Genomic DNA, 17,692 nt, shown 5'->3' with positions numbered 1-17,692 from the left:
TTCTCTCGTCTACTCTCCGACGACTTGTAAAATCGAAGTGCGTAAATCTAGCTAGTTTCGATCTAAAACGATTTATCCCGTTGTTTTTAGCCGGAATACAAGTTTTCGCGCAGTTCTGAGAGAAAACGTTTTTAGCTCTCTCTCGTCTACTCTTCGACGACTTGTAAAATCGATGTTCGTGAATCTCGCTAGTATTGATCTAAAACGATGTATCCTGTTGTTTTGAGCCGGAATTCAAGTTTTCGCGCAGTTCTGAGAGAAACGTTTACAGCTTTATCTCGTCTACTCTTCCACGACTTGTAAAATCGAAGTGCGTAAATCTCGCTAGTTTCTATATAAAACGATGTATCCTGTTGTTTTGAGCCGGAATACAAGTTTTCGCGCAGTTCTGAAAGAAAACGTTTAAACCTTTCTCTCGTCTACTCTTCGGCGACTTCTAAAATCGATGTTCGTGAATCTCGCTAGTTTCGATCTAAAACGATGTATCCCGTTATTTTGAGCCGGAATACAAGTTTTGGCGCAGTTCTGAGAGAAAAAGTTTACAGCTCTCTCTCGTCTACTCTTCGACGACTTGTAAAATCAAAGTACGTAAATCTCGCTAGTTTTGATCTAAAACGATCTATCTCGTTGCTTTTAGTCGGAATACAAGTTTTGCGCAGTTCTGAGAGAAAATGTTTACACCTTTCTCTTGTCTACTCTTCGACGACTTGTAAAATCGATGTTCGTGAATTTTGCTAGTTTCGATCTACAACAATGTATCCCGTTGTTTTGAGCCGTAATAGAAGTTTTCGCGCCGTTCTGAGAGAAAAAGTTTACAGCTCTCTCTCGTCTACTCTTCGACGACTTGTAAAATCGAAGTACGTAAATCTCGCTAGTTTTGATCTAAAACGATGTATCTCGTTGTTTTGAGCCGGAATACAAGTTTTCGCGCAGTTCTGAAAGAAAAAGTTTAAACCTTTCTCTCGTCTACTCTTCGGCGACTTCTAAAATCGATGTTCGTGAATCTCGCTAGTTTCGATCTAAAACGATGTATCCCGTTGTTTTGAGCCGGAATACAAGTTTTGGCGCAGTTCTGAGAGAAAAAGTTTACAGCTCTCTCTCGTCTACTCTTCGACGACTTGTAAAATCAAAGTACGTAAATCTCGCTAGTTTTGATCTAAAACGATCTATCTCGTTGCTTTTAGTCGGAATACAAGTTTTGCGCAGTTCTGAGAGAAAATGTTTACACCTTTCTCTCGTCTACTCTTCGACGACTTGTAAAATCAAAGTGCGTAAATCTCGCTAGTTTCGATCTAAAACGATGTATCCCGTTGTTTTGAGCCGGAATACAAGTTTTCGCGCTGTTCTGAGAGAAAAAGTTAACAGCTCTCTCTCGTCTACTCTTCGACGACTTGTAAAATCGAAGTACGTAAATCTCGCCAGTTTTGATCTAAAACGATGTATCTCGTTGTTTTTAGCCGGAATACAAGTTTTCGCTCAGTTCTGAGAGAAAAAGTTAACAGCTTTCTCTCGTCTACTCTTCGACGACTTGTAAAATCGAAGTGCGTAAATCTCGCTCGTTTTGATCTAAAACGATGTATCTCGTTGCTTTTAGTCGGAATACAAGTTTTGCGCAGTTCTGAGAGAAAATGTTTACACCTTTCTCTTGTCTACTCTTCGACGACTTGTAAAATCGATGTTTGTGAATTTTGCTAGTTTCGATCTAAAACAATATATCCCGTTGTTTGAGCCGGAATAGAAGTTTTCGCGCAGTTCTGAGAGACAGTTTACAGCTTTCGCTCGTCTACCCTTTGTCGACTTGTAAAATCTATGATCCTGTATCTCTCTAGTTTCGATCTAAAACGATGTATCCCGTTGTTTTGAGCCGGAATACGTTTTCGCGCAGTTCTGAGAGAAAAAGCCTAAAGCTTTCCCTCGTCTACTCTTCGACGACTTGTAAAATCGAAGTGCGTAAATCAAGCTAGTTTCGATCTAAAACGATGTATCCCGTTGTTTTTAGGTGGAATACAAGTTTTCGCGCAGTTCTGAGAGAAAACGTTTACAGCTCTCTCTCGTCTACTCTTCGACGACTTGTAAAATCGATGTTCGTGAATCTCGCTAGTTTTGATCTAAAACGATGTATCTCGTTGCTTTTAGTCGGAATACAAGTTTTGCGCAGTTCTGAGAGAAAATGTTTACACCTTTCTCTTGTCTACTCTTCGACGACTTGTAAAATCGATGATCGTGAATTTTGCTAGTTTCGATCTAAAACAATGTATCCCGTTGTTCGAGCCGGAATAGAAGTTTTCGCGCAGTTCTGAGAGAAAAAGTTTACAGCTTTCTCTCGTCTACTCTTCGACGACTTGTAAAATGCAAGTACGTAAATCTCGCTAGTTTTGATCTAAAACGATGTATCTCGTTGTTTTTAGCCGGAATACAAGTTTTCGCGCAGTTCTGAAAGAAAATGTTTACACCTTTCTCTTGTCTACTCTTCGACGACTTGTAAAATCGATGTTCGTGAATTTTGCTAGTTTCGATCTAAAACAATGTATCCCGTTGTTTTGAGCCAGAATAAAAGTTTTCGCGCAGTTCAGAGAGAAAAAGTTTACAGCTTTCTCTCGTCTACTCTTCGACGACTTGTAAAATCGAAGTGCGTAAATCGCGCTAGTTTCGATCTAAAACGATGTATCCCGTAGTTTTGAGCCGGAATACAAGTTTACGCGCAGTTCTGAGAGAAAAAGGTAACAGCTTTCTCTCGTCTCTTTTTCGACGACTTCTAAAATCGAAGTGCGTAAATCTCGCTTGTTTCGATCTAAAACGATGTATCCCGTTGTTTTGAGCCGGAATACAAGTTTTCGCGCAGTTCTGAGAGAAAGTTTACAGCCTACTCTCGTCTACCCTTCGACGACTTGTAAAATCTATGTTCGTGAATCTCTCTACTTTCGATCTAAAACGATGTATTCCGTTGTTCTGAGCCGAAATTCAAGTTTTTGCGCAGTTCTGAGAGAAAAAGTTTACAGCTATCTCTCGTCTACTCTTCGACGACTTGTAAAATCGAAGTACGTAAATCTCGCTAGTTTTGATCTAAAACGTTGTATCTCGTTGTTTTTAGCCGGAATACAAGTTTTCGCTCAGTTCTGAGAGAAAAAGGTAACAGCTTTCTCTCGTCTACTCTTTGACCACTTGTAAAATCGAAGTGCGTGAATCTCGCTCGTTTTGATCTAAAACGATGTATCCCGTGGTTTTGACCCGGAATAAAAGTTTTCGCGCAGTTCTGAAAGTTTACAGCTTTCTCTCGTCTACACTTTGTCGACTTGTAAAATCTATGATCCTGAATCTCTCTAGTTTCGATCTAAAACGATGTATCCCGTTATTTTGAGCCGGAATTCAAGTTTTCGCGCAGTTCTGAGAGAAAAAGCTTATAGCTTTCTCTCGTCTACTCTTCGACGACTTGTAAAATCGAAGTGCGTAAATCTAGCTAGTTTCGATCTAAAACGATGTATCCCGTTGTTTTTAGCCGGAATACAAGTTCTCGCGCAGTTCTGAGAGAAAACGTTTACAGCTCTCTCTCGTCTACTCTTCAACGACTTGTAAAATCGATGTTCGTGAATCTCGCTAGTTTTGATCTAAAGAGATGTATCCTGTTGTTTTGAGCCGGAATTCAAGTTTTCGCGCAGTTCTGAGAGAAACGTTTACAGCTTTCTCTCGTCTACTCTTCCACGACTTGTAAAATCGAAGTGCGTAAATCTCGCTAGTTTCCATCTAAATCGATGCATCCCGTTGTTTTGAGCCGGAATTCAAGTTTTCGCGCAGTTCTGAGAGAAAAAACTTACAGCCTTCTCTCGTCTACTTTTCGACGACATGTAATATCGAATTGCGTAAATCTCGCTAGTTTCTATCTAAAACGATGTATCCCGTTGTTTTGAGCCGGAATACAAGTTTTCGCGCAGTTCTGAAAGAAAAAGCTTAAACCTTTCTCTCGTCTACTCTTCGGCGACTTCTAAAATCGATGTTCGTGAATCTCGCTAGTTTCGATCTAAAACGATGTATCCCGTTATTTTGAGCCGGAATACAAGTTTTGGCGCAGTTCTGAGAGAAAAAGTTTACAGCTCTCTCTCGTCTACTCTTCGACGACTTGTAAAATCGAAGTGCGTAAATCTCGCTAGTTTCGTTCTAAAACGATGTATCCCGTTGTTTTGAGCCGGAATACAAGTTTTCGCGCCGTTATAAGAGCAAAAGGTTACAGCTCTCTCTCTTCTACTCTTCGACGACTTGCAAAATCGATGTTCGTGAATCTCGCTAGTTTCGGTCTAAAACGATGTATCCCGTTGTTTTGAGCCGAAATTTAAGTTTTCGCGCAGTTCTGCAAGTTTACAGCTTTCTCTCGTCTACCCTTTGTCGACTTGTAAAATCTATGTTCGCGAATCTCTCTAATTTCGATCTAAAACGATGTATCTTCTTGTTTTGAGCCGGAATACAAGTTTTCGCGCAGTTCTGAGAGAGAAAGCTTACAGCTTTCTCTCGTCTACTCTTCGACGACTTGTAAAATCAAAGTGCGTAAATCTCGCTAGTTTTGATCTAAAACAATGTATCCCGTTGTTTTGAGCCGGAATACAAGTTTTCGCGCCGTTCTGAAAGAAAAAGTTTATAGCTCTCTCTTGTCTACTCTTCGACGATTTGTAAAATCGATGTTCGTGAATCTCGCTAGTTTCGATCTAAAACGATGTATCCCGTTGTTTTTAGCCGGAATACAAGTTTTCGCGCAGTTCTGAGAGAAAACATTTACAGCTCTCTCGTCTACTCTTCGACGACTTGTAAAATCGATGTTCGTGAATCTCGCTAGTTTTGATCTAAAACGATGTATCTCGTTGCTTTTAGTCGGAATACAAGTTTTGCGCAGTTCTGAGAGAAAATGTTTACACCTTTCTCTTGTCTACTCTTCGACGACTTGTAAAATCGATGTTCGTGAATTTTGCTAGTTTCGATCTAAAACAATGTATCCCGTTGTTTGAGCCGGAATAGAAGTTTTCGCGCAGTTCTGAGAGAAAAAGTTTACAGCTTTCTCTCGTCTACTCTTCGACGACTTGTAAAATGCAAGTACGTAAATCTCGCTAGTTTTGATCTAAAACGATGTATCTCGTTGTTTTTAGCCGGAATACAAGTTTTCGCGCAGTTCTGAAAGAAAATGTTTACACCTTTCTCTTGTCTACTCTTCGACGACTTGTAAAATCGATGTTCGTGAATTTTGCTAGTTTCGATCTAAAACAATGTATACCGTTGTTTTCAGCCAGAATAAAAGTTTTCGCGCAGTTCAGAGAGAAAAAGTTTACAGCTTTCTCTCGTCTACTCTTCGACGACTTGTAAAATCAAAGTGCGTAAATCGCGCTAGTTTCGATCTAAAACGATGTATCCCGTAGTTTTGAGCCTGAATAGAAGTTTACGCGCAGTTCTGAGAGAAAAAGGTAACAGCTTTCTCTCGTCTCTTTTTCGACGACTTCTAAAATCGAAGTGCGTAAATCTCGCTTGTTTCAATCTAAAACGATGTATCCCGTTGTTTTGACCCGGAATACAAGTTTTCGCGCAGTTCTGAGAGAAAGATTACAGCCTACTCTCGTCTACCCTTCGACGACTTGTAAAATCTATGTTCGTGAATCTCTCTAATTTCGATCTAAAACGATGTATTCCGTTGTTCTGAGCCGAAATTCAAGTTTTTTGCGCAGTTCTGAGAGAAAAAGTTAACAGCTTTCTCTCGTCTACTCTTTGACCACTTGTAAAATCGAAGTGCGTGAATCTCGCTCGTTTTGATCTAAAACGATGTATCCCGTGGTTTTGACCCGGAATACAAGTTTTCGCGCAGTTCTGAGAGAAAGTTTACAGCTTTCTCTCGTCTACCCTTTGTCGACTTGTAAAATATATGATCCTGAATCTCTCTAGTTTCGATCTAAAACGATGTATCCCGTTGTTTTGAGCCGGAATTCAAGTTTTCGCGCAGTTCTGAGAGAAAAAGCTTATAGCTTTCTCTCGTCTACTCTTCGACGACTTGTAAAATCGAAGTGCGTAAATCTAGCTAGTTTCGATCTAAAACGATGTATCCCGTTGTTTTTAGCCGTTATACAAGTTTTCGCGCAGTTCTGAGAGAAAACGTTTACAGCTCTCTCTCGTCTACTCTTCAACGACTTGTAAAATCGATGTTCGTGAATCTCGCTAGTTTTGATCTAAAGCGATGTATCCTGTTGTTTTGAGCCGGAATTCAAGTTTTCGCGCAGTTCTGAGAGAAACGTTTACAGCTTTCTCTCGTCTACTCTTCCACGACTTGTAAAATCGAAGTGCGTAAATCTCGCTAGTTTCGATCTAAATCGATGCATCCCGTTGTTTTGAGCCGGAATTCAAGTTTTCGCGCAGTTCTGAGAGAAAAAGCTTACAGCCTTCTCTCGTCTACTTTTCGACGACATGTAATATCGAATTGCGTAAATCTCAGTAGTTTCTATCTAAAACGATGTATCCCGTTGTTTTGAGCCGGAATACAAGTTTTCGCGCAGTTCTGAAAGAAAAAGCTTAAACCTTTCTCTCGTCTACTCTTCGGCGACTACAAAAATCGATGTTCGTGAATCTCGCTAGTTTCGATCTAAAACGATGTATCCCGTTATTTTGTCCGGAATACAAGTTTTGGCGCAGTTCTGAGAGAAAAAGTTTACAGCTCTCTCTCGTCTACTTTTCGACGACTTGTAAAATCGAAGTGCGTAAATCTCGCTAGTTTTGTTCTAAAACGATGTATCCCGTTGTTTTGAGCCGGAATACAAGTTGTCGCGCCGTTCTGAGAGCAAAAGGTTACAGCTCTCTCTCTTCTACTCTTCGACGACTTGTAAAACCGATGTTCGTGAATCTCGCTAGTTTCGGTCTAAAACGATGTATCCCGTTGCTTTGAGCCGGAATTTAAGTTTTCGCGCAGTTCTGCAAGTTTACAGCTTTCTCTCGTCTACCCTTTGTCGACTTGTAAAATCTATGTTCGCGAATCTCTCTAATTTCGATCTAAAACGGTGTATCCCCTTGTTTTGAGCCGAATACAAGTTTTCGCGCAGTTCTGAGGGAGAAAGCTTACAGCTTTCTCTCGTCTACTCTTCGACGACTTGTAAAATTTAAGTGCGTAAATCGCGCTAGTTGCGATCTAAAACGATGTATCCCGTTGTTTTGAGCCGGAATTCAAGTTTTCGCTCAGTTCTGAGAGGAAAAGCTTTCAGCTTTCTCGCGTCTACTCTTCGACAACTTGTAAAATCAAAGTGCGTAAATCTCGCTAGTTTTGATCTAAAACAATGTATCCCGTTGTTTTGAGCCGGAATACAAGTTTCCGCGCCGTTCTGAGAGAAAAAGTTTATAGCTCTCTCTCGTCTACTCTTCGACGATTTGTAAAATCGATGTTCGTGAATCTCGCTAGTTTCGATCTAAAACGATGTATCCCGTTGTTTTGAGCCGGAATACAAGTTTTCGCGCAGTTCTGAGAGAAAGTTTACAGCCTACTCTCGTCTACCCTTCGACGACTTGTAAAATCTATGTTCGTGAATCTCTCTACTTTCGATCGAAAACGATGTATTCCGTTGTTCTGAGCCGAAATTCAAGTTTTTGCGCAGTTCTGAGAGAAAAAGCCTAAAGCTTTCCCTCGTCTGCTCTTCGACGACTTGTAAAATCGAAGTGCGTAAATCAAGCTAGTTTCGATCTAAAACGATGTATCCCGTTGTTTTTAGGTGGAATACAAGTTTTCGCGCAGTTCTGAGAGAAAACGTTTACAGCTCTCTCTCGTCTACTCTTCGACGACTTGTAAAATCGATGTTCGTGAATCTCGCTAGTTTTGATCTAAAACGATGTATCTCGTTGCTTTTAGTCGGAATACAAGTTTTGCGCAGTTCTGAGAGAAAATGTTTACACCTTTCTCTTGTCTACTCTTCGACGACTTGTAAAATCGATGATCGTGAATTTTGCTAGTTTCGATCTAAAACAATGTATCCCGTTGTTTGAGCCGGAATAGAAGTTTTCGCGCAGTTCTGAGAGAAAAAGTTTACAGCTTTCTCTCGTCTACTCTTCGACGACTTGTAAAATGCAAGTACGTAAATCTCGCTAGTTTTGATCTAAAGCGATGTATCTCGTTGTTTTTAGCCGGAATACAAGTTTTCGCGCAGTTCTGAAAGAAAATGTTTACACCTTTCTCTTGTCTACTCTTCGACGACTTGTAAAATCGATGTTCGTGAATTTTGCTAGTTTCGATCTAAAACAATGTATCCCGTTGTTTTGAGCCAGAATAAAATTTTTCGCGCAGTTCAGAGAGAAAAAGTTTACAGCTTTCTCTCGTCTACTCTTCGACGACTTGTAAAATCGAAGTGCGTAAATCGCGCTAGTTTCGATCTAAAACGATGTATCCCGTAGTTTTGAGCCGGAATACAAGTTTACGCGCAGTTCTGAGAGAAAAAGGTAACAGCTTTCTCTCGTCTCTTTTTCGACGACTTCTAAAATCGAAGTGCGTAAATCTCGCTTGTTTCGATCTAAAACGATGTATCCCGTTGTTTTGAGCCGGAATACAAGTTTTCGCGCAGTTCTGAGAGAAAGTTTACAGCCTACTCTCGTCTACCCTTCGACGACTTGTAAAATCTATGTTCGTGAATCTCTCTACTTTCGATCTAAAACGATGTATTCCGTTGTTCTGAGCCGAAATTCAAGTTTTTGCGCAGTTCTGAGAGAAAAAGTTTACAGCTATCTCTCGTCTACTCTTCGACGACTTGTAAAATCGAAGTACGTAAATCTCGCTAGTTTTGATCTAAAACGTTGTATCTCGTTGTTTTTAGCCGGAATACAAGTTTTCGCTCAGTTCTGAGAGAAAAAGGTAACAGCTTTCTCTCGTCTACTCTTTGACCACTTGTAAAATCGAAGTGCGTGAATCTCGCTCGTTTTGATCTAAAACGATGTATCCCGTGGTTTTGACCCGGAATAAAAGTTTTCGCGCAGTTCTGAGAGAAAGTTTACAGCTTTCTCTCGTCTACACTTTGTCGCCTTGTAAAATCTATGATCCTGAATCTCTCTAGTTTCGATCTAAAACGATGTATCCCGTTATTTTGAGCCGGAATTCAAGTTTTCGCGCAGTTCTGAGAGAAAAAGCTTATAGCTTTCTCTCGTCTACTCTTCGACGACTTGTAAAATCGAAGTGCGTAAATCTAGCTAGTTTCGATCTAAAACGATGTATCCCGTTGTTTTTAGCCGGAATACAAGTTCTCGCGCAGTTCTGAGAGAAAACGTTTACAGCTCTCTCTCGTCTACTCTTCAACGACTTGTAAAATCGATGTTCGTGAATCTCGCTAGTTTTGATCTAAAGAGATGTATCCTGTTGTTTTGAGCCGGAATTCAAGTTTTCGCGCAGTTCTGAGAGAAACGTTTACAGCTTTCTCTCGTCTACTCTTCCACGACTTGTAAAATCGAAGTGCGTAAATCTCGCTAGTTTCCATCTAAATCGATGCATCCCGTTGTTTTGAGCCGGAATTCAAGTTTTCGCGCAGTTCTGAGAGAAAAAACTTACAGCCTTCTCTCGTCTACTTTTCGACGACATGTAATATCGAATTGCGTAAATCTCGCTAGTTTCTATCTAAAACGATGTATCCCGTTGTTTTGAGCCGGAATACAAGTTTTCGCGCAGTTCTGAAAGAAAAAGCTTAAACCTTTCTCTCGTCTACTCTTCGGCGACTTCTAAAATCGATGTTCGTGAATCTCGCTAGTTTCGATCTAAAACTATGTATCCCGTTATTTTGAGCCGGAATACAAGTTTTGGCGCAGTTCTGAGAGAAAAAGTTTACAGCTCTCTCTCGTCTACTCTTCGACGACTTGTAAAATCGAAGCGCGTAAATCTCGCTAGTTTCGTTCTAAAACGATGTATCCCGTTGTTTTGAGCCGGAATACAAGTTTTCGCGCCGTTATAAGAGCAAAAGGTTACAGCTCTCTCTCTTCTACTCTTCGACGACTTGCAAAATCGATGTTCGTGAATCTCGCTAGTTTCGGTCTAAAACGATGTATCCCGTTGTTTTGAGCCGAAATTTAAGTTTTCGCGCAGTTCTGCAAGTTTACAGCTTTCTCTCGTCTACCCTTTGTCGACTTGTAAAATCTATGTTCGCGAATCTCTCTAATTTCGATCTAAAACGATGTATCTTCTTGTTTTGAGCCGGAATACAAGTTTTCGCGCAGTTCTGAGAGAGAAAGCTTACAGCTTTCTCTCGTCTACTCTTCGACGACTTGTAAAATCAAAGTGCGTAAATCTCGCTAGTTTTGATCTAAAACAATGTATCCCGTTGTTTTGAGCCGGAATACAAGTTTTCGCGCCGTTCTGAAAGAAAAAGTTTATAGCTCTCTCTCGTCTACTCTTCGACGATTTGTAAAATCGATGTTCGTGAATCTCGCTAGTTTCGATCTAAAACGATGTATCCCGTTGTTTTTAGCCGGAATACAAGTTTTCGCGCAGTTCTGAGAGAAAACATTTACAGCTCTCTCGTCTACTCTTCGACGACTTGTAAAATCGATGTTCGTGAATCTCGCTAGTTTTGATCTAAAACGATGTATCTCGTTGCTTTTAGTCGGAATACAAGTTTTGCGCAGTTCTGAGAGAAAATGTTTACACCTTTCTCTTGTCTACTCTTCGACGACTTGTAAAATCGATGTTCGTGAATTTTGCTAGTTTCGATCTAAAACAATGTATCCCGTTGTTTGAGCCGGAATAGAAGTTTTCGCGCAGTTCTGAGAGAAAAAGTTTACAGCTTTCTCTCGTCTACTCTTCGACGACTTGTAAAATGCAAGTACGTAAATCTCGCTAGTTTTGATCTAAAACGATGTATCTCGTTGTTTTTAGCCGGAATACAAGTTTTCGCGCAGTTCTGAAAGAAAATGTTTACACCTTTCTCTTGTCTACTCTTCGACGACTTGTAAAATCGATGTTCGTGAATTTTGCTAGTTTCGATCTAAAACAATGTATACCGTTGTTTTCAGCCAGAATAAAAGTTTTCGCGCAGTTCAGAGAGAAAAAGTTTACAGCTTTCTCTCGTCTACTCTTCGACGACTTGTAAAATCAAAGTGCGTAAATCGCGCTAGTTTCGATCTAAAACGATGTATCCCGTAGTTTTGAGCCGGAATAGAAGTTTACGCGCAGTTCTGAGAGAAAAAGGTAACAGCTTTCTCTCGTCTCTTTTTCGACGACTTCTAAAATCGAAGTGCGTAAATCTCGCTTGTTTCAATCTAAAACGATGTATCCCGTTGTTTTGAGCCGGAATACAAGTTTTCGCGCAGTTCTGAGAGAAAGATTACAGCCTACTCTCGTCTACCCTTCGACGACTTGTAAAATCTATGTTCGTGAATCTCTCTAATTTCGATCTAAAACGATGTATTCCGTTGTTCTGAGCCGAAATTCAAGTTTTTTGCGCAGTTCTGAGAGAAAAAGTTAACAGCTTTCTCTCGTCTACTCTTTGACCACTTGTAAAATCGAAGTGCGTGAATCTCGCTCGTTTTGATCTAAAACGATGTATCCCGTGGTTTTGACCCGGAATACAAGTTTTCGCGCAGTTCTGAGAGAAAGTTTACAGCTTTCTCTCGTCTACCCTTTGTCGACTTGTAAAATATATGATCCTGAATCTCTCTAGTTTCGATCTAAAACGATGTATCCCGTTGTTTTGAGCCGGAATTCAAGTTTTCGCGCAGTTCTGAGAGAAAAAGCTTATAGCTTTCTCTCGTCTACTCTTCGACGACTTGTAAAATCGAAGTGCGTAAATCTAGCTAGTTTCGATCTAAAACGATGTATCCCGTTGTTTTTAGCCGTTATACAAGTTTTCGCGCAGTTCTGAGAGAAAACGTTTACAGCTCTCTCTCGTCTACTCTTCAACGACTTGTAAAATCGATGTTCGTGAATCTCGCTAGTTTTGATCTAAAGCGATGTATCCTGTTGTTTTGAGCCGGAATTCAAGTTTTCGCGCAGTTCTGAGAGAAACGTTTACAGCTTTCTCTCGTCTACTCTTCCACGACTTGTAAAATCGAAGTGCGTAAATCTCGCTAGTTTCGATCTAAATCGATGCATCCCGTTGTTTTGAGCCGGAATTCAAGTTTTCGCGCAGTTCTGAGAGAAAAAGCTTACAGCCTTCTCTCGTCTACTTTTCGACGACATGTAATATCGAATTGCGTAAATCTCAGTAGTTTCTATCTAAAACGATGTATCCCGTTGTTTTGAGCCGGAATACAAGTTTTCGCGCAGTTCTGAAAGAAAAAGCTTAAACCTTTCTCTCGTCTACTCTTCGGCGACTACAAAAATCGATGTTCGTGAATCTCGCTAGTTTCGATCTAAAACGATGTATCCCGTTATTTTGTCCGGAATACAAGTTTTGGCGCAGTTCTGAGAGAAAAAGTTTACAGCTCTCTCTCGTCTACTTTTCGACGACTTGTAAAATCGAAGTGCGTAAATCTCGCTAGTTTTGTTCTAAAACGATGTATCCCGTTGTTTTGAGCCGGAATACAAGTTGTCGCGCCGTTCTGAGAGCAAAAGGTTACAGCTCTCTCTCTTCTACTCTTCGACGACTTGTAAAACCGATGTTCGTGAATCTCGCTAGTTTCGGTCTAAAACGATGTATCCCGTTGCTTTGAGCCGGAATTTAAGTTTTCGCGCAGTTCTGCAAGTTTACAGCTTTCTCTCGTCTACCCTTTGTCGACTTGTAAAATCTATGTTCGCGAATCTCTCTAATTTCGATCTAAAACGGTGTATCCCCTTGTTTTGAGCCGAATACAAGTTTTCGCGCAGTTCTGAGGGAGAAAGCTTACAGCTTTCTCTCGTCTACTCTTCGACGACTTGTAAAATTTAAGTGCGTAAATCGCGCTAGTTGCGATCTAAAACGATGTATCCCGTTGTTTTGAGCCGGAATTCAAGTTTTCGCTCAGTTCTGAGAGGAAAAGCTTTCAGCTTTCTCGCGTCTACTCTTCGACAACTTGTAAAATCAAAGTGCGTAAATCTCGCTAGTTTTGATCTAAAACAATGTATCCCGTTGTTTTGAGCCGGAATACAAGTTTCCGCGCCGTTCTGAGAGAAAAAGTTTATAGCTCTCTCTCGTCTACTCTTCGACGATTTGTAAAATCGATGTTCGTGAATCTCGCTAGTTTCGATCTAAAACGATGTATCCCGTTGTTTTGAGCCGGAATACAAGTTTTCGCGCAGTTCTGAGAGAAAGTTTACAGCCTACTCTCGTCTACCCTTCGACGACTTGTAAAATCTATGTTCGTGAATCTCTCTACTTTCGATCGAAAACGATGTATTCCGTTGTTCTGAGCCGAAATTCAAGTTTTTGCGCAGTTCTGAGAGAAAAAGTTTACAGCTATCTCTCGTCTACTCTTCGACGACTTGTAAAATCGAAGTACGTAAATCTCGCTAGTTTTGATCTAAAACGTTGTATCTCGTTGTTTTTAGCCGGAATACAAGTTTTCGCTCAGTTCTGAGAGAAAAAGGTAACAGCTTTCTCTCGTCTACTCTTTGACCACTTGTAAAATCGAAGTGCGTGAATCTCGCTCGTTTTGATCTAAAACGATGTATCCCGTGGTTTTGACCCGGAATAAAAGTTTTCGCGCAGTTCTGAGAGAAAGTTTACAGCTTTCTCTCGTCTACACTTTGTCGACTTGTAAAATCTATGATCCTGAATCTCTCTAGTTTCGATCTAAAACGATGTATCCCGTTGTTTTGAGCCGGAATTCAAGTTTTCGCGCAGTTCTGAGAGAAAAAGCTTATAGCTTTCTCTCGTCTACTCTTCGACGACTTGTAAAATCGAAGTGCGTAAATCTAGCTAGTTTCGATCTAAAACGATGTATCCCGTTGTTTTTAGCCGGAATACAAGTTCTCGCGCAGTTCTGAGAGAAAACGTTTACAGCTCTCTCTCGTCTACTCTTCAACGACTTGTAAAATCGATGTTCGTGAATCTCGCTAGTTTTGATCTAAAGAGATGTATCCTGTTGTTTTGAGCCGGAATTCAAGTTTTCGCGCAGTTCTGAGAGAAACGTTTACAGCTTTCTCTCGTCTACTCTTCCACGACTTGTAAAATCGAAGTGCGTAAAATCGAAGTGCGTGAATCTCGCTCGTTTTGATCTAAAACGATGTATCCCGTGGTTTTGACCCGGAATAAAAGTTTTCGCGCAGTTCTGAGAGAAAGTTTACAGCTTTCTCTCGTCTACACTTTGTCGACTTGTAAAATCTATGATCCTGAATCTCTCTAGTTTCGATCTAAAACGATGTATCCCGTTGTTTTGAGCCGGAATTCAAGTTTTCGCGCAGTTCTGAGAGAAAAAGCTTATAGCTTTCTCTCGTCTACTCTTCGACGACTTGTAAAATCGAAGTGCGTAAATCTAGCTAGTTTCGATCTAAAACGATGTATCCCGTTGTTTTTAGCCGGAATACAAGTTCTCGCGCAGTTCTGAGAGAAAACGTTTACAGCTCTCTCTCGTCTACTCTTCAACGACTTGTAAAATCGATGTTCGTGAATCTCGCTAGTTTTGATCTAAAGAGATGTATCCTGTTGTTTTGAGCCGGAATTCAAGTTTTCGCGCAGTTCTGAGAGAAACGTTTACAGCTTTCTCTCGTCTACTCTTCCACGACTTGTAAAATCGAAGTGCGTAAATCTCGCTAGTTTCCATCTAAATCGATGCATCCCGTTGTTTTGAGCCGGAATTCAAGTTTTCGCGGAGTTCTGAGAGAAAAAACTTACAGCCTTCTCTCGTCTACTTTTCGACGACATGTAATATCGAATTGCGTAAATCTCGCTAGTTTCTATCTAAAACGATGTATCCCGTTGTTTTGAGCCGGAATACAAGTTTTCGCGCAGTTCTGAAAGAAAAAGCTTAAACCTTTCTCTCGTCTACTCTTCGGCGACTTCTAAAATCGATGTTCGTGAATCTCGCTAGTTTCGATCTAAAACGATGTATCCCGTTATTTTGAGCCGGAATACAAGTTTTGGCGCAGTTCTGAGAGAAAAAGTTTACAGCTCTCTCTCGTCTACTCTTCGGCGACTTGTAAAATCGAAGTGCGTAAATCTCGCTAGTTTCGTTCTAAAACGATGTATCCCGTTGTTTTGAGCCGGAATACAAGTTTTCGCGCCGTTATGAGAGCAAAAGGTTACAGCTCTCTCTCCTACTCTTCGACGACTTGTAAAATCGATGTTCGTGAATCTCGCTAGTTTCGGTCTAAAACGATGTATCCCGTTGTTTTGAGCCGGAATTTAGGTTTTCGCGCAGTTCTGCAAGTTTACAGCTTTCTCTCGTCTACCCTTTGTCGACTTGTAAAATCTATGTTCGCGAATCTCTCTAATTTCGATCTAAAACGATGTATCTTCTTGTTTTGAGCCGGAATACAAGTTTTCGCGCAGTTCTGAGAGAGAAAGCTTACAGCTTTCTCTCGTCTACTCTTCGACGACTTGTAAAATCAAAGTGCGTAAATCTCGCTAGTTTTGATCTAAAACAATGTATCCTGTTGTTTTGAGCCGGAATACAAGTTTTCGCGCCGTTCTGAAAGAAAAAGTTTATAGCTCTCTCTCGTCTACTCTTCGACGATTTGTAAAATCGATGTTCGTGAATCTCGCTAGTTTCGATCTAAAACGATGTATCCCGTTGTTTTTAGCCGGAATACAAGTTTTCGCGCAGTTCTGAGAGAAAACATTTACAGCTCTCTCTCGTCTACTCTTCGACGACTTGTAAAATTGATGTTCGTGAATCTCGCTAGTTTTGATCTAAAACGATGTATCTCGTTGCTTTTAGTCGGAATACAAGTTTTGCGCAGTTCTGAGAGAAAATGTTTACACCTTTCTCTTGTCTACTCTTCGACGACTTGTAAAATCGATGTTCGTGAATTTTGCTAGTTTCGATCTAAAACAATGTATCCCGTTGTTTGAGCCGGAATAGAAGTTTTCGCGCAGTTCTGAGAGAAAAAGTTTACAGCTTTCTCTCGTCTACTCTTCGACGACTTGTAAAATGCAAGTACGTAAATCTCGCTAGTTTTGATCTAAAACGATGTATCTCGTTGTTTTTAGCCGGAATACAAGTTTTCGCGCAGTTCTGAAAGAAAATGTTTACACCTTTCTCTTGTCTACTCTTCGACGACTTGTAAAATCGATGTTCGTGAATTTTGCTAGTTTCGATCTAAAACAATGTATACCGTTGTTTTCAGCCAGAATAAAAGTTTTCGCGCAGTTCAGAGAGAAAAAGCTTACAGCTTTCTCTCGTCTACTCTTCGACGACTTGTAAAATCGAAGTGCGTAAATCGCGCTAGTTTCGATCTAAAACGATGTATCCCGTAGTTTTGAGCCGGAATAGAAGTTTACGCGCAGTTCTGAGAGAAAAAGGTAACAGCTTTCTCTCGTCTCTTTTTCGACGACTTCTAAAATCGAAGTGCGTAAATCTCGCTTGTTTCAATCTAAAACGATGTATCCCGTTGTTTTGAGCCGGAATACAAGTTTTCGCGCAGTTCTGAGAGAAAGATTACAGCCTACTCTCGTCTACCCTTCGACGACTTGTAAAATCTATGTTCGTGAATCTCTCTACTTTCGATCTAAAACGATGTATTCCGTTGTTCTGAGCCGAAATTCAAGTTTTTTGCGCAGTTCTGAGAGAAAAAGTTAACAGCTTTCTCTCGTCTACTCTTTGACCACTTGTAAAATCGAAGTGCGTGAATCTCGCTCGTTTTGATCTAAAACGATGTATCCCGTGGTTTTGACCCGGAATACAAGTTTTCGCGCAGTTCTGAGAGAAAGTTTACAGCTTTCTCTCGTCTACCCTTTGTCGACTTGTAAAATATATGATCCTGAATCTCTCTAGTTTCGATCTAAAACGATGTATCCCGTTGTTTTGAGCCGGAATTCAAGTTTTCGCGCAGTTCTGAGAGAAAAAGCTTATAGCTTTCTCTCGTCTACTCTTCGACGACTTGTAAAATCGAAGTGCGTAAATCTAGCTAGTTTCGATCTAAAACGATGTATCCCGTTGTTTTTAGCCGTTATACAAGTTTTCGCGCAGTTCTGAGAGAAAACGTTTACAGCTCTCTCTCGTCTACTCTTCAACGACTTGTAAAATCGATGTTCGTGAATCTCGCTAGTTTTAATCTAAAGCGATGTATCCTGTTGTTTTGAGCCGGAATTCAAGTTTTCGCGCAGTTCTGAGAGAAAAAGCTTACAGCCTTCTCTCGTCTACTTTTCGACGACATGTAATATCGAATTGCGTAAATCACAGTAGTTTCTATCTAAAACGATGTATCCCGTTGTTTTGAGCCGGAATACAAGTTTTCGCGCAGTTCTGAAAGAAAAAGCTTAAACCTTTCTCTCGTCTACTCTTCGGCGACTACAACCTACAAACGTTTACAGCTCTCTCTCGTCTACTCTTCAACGACTTGTAAAACCGATGTTCGTGAATCTCGCTAGTTTCGGTCTAAAACGATGTATCCCTTTGCTTTGAGCCGGAATTTAAGTTTTCGCGCAGTTCTGCAAGTTTACAGCTTTCTCTCGTCTACCCTTTGTCGACTTGTAAAATCTATGTTCGCGAATCTCTCTAATTTCGATCTAAAACGGTGTATCCCCTTGTTTTGAGCCGAATACAAGTTTTCGCGCAGTTCTGAGGGAGGGAAAGCTTACAGCTTTCTCTCGTCTACTCTTCGACGACTTGTAAAATTTAAGTGCGTAAATCGCGCTAA

This window comes from Amblyomma americanum, chromosome 4, assembly GCF_052857255.1.
Source record: "Amblyomma americanum isolate KBUSLIRL-KWMA chromosome 4, ASM5285725v1, whole genome shotgun sequence".
In the NCBI taxonomy this organism is placed as follows: Eukaryota; Metazoa; Arthropoda; class Arachnida; order Ixodida; family Ixodidae; genus Amblyomma; species Amblyomma americanum.
The sequence above is the reverse complement of the archived record's forward strand: the minus strand, read 5'-3'. Positions refer to the sequence as shown.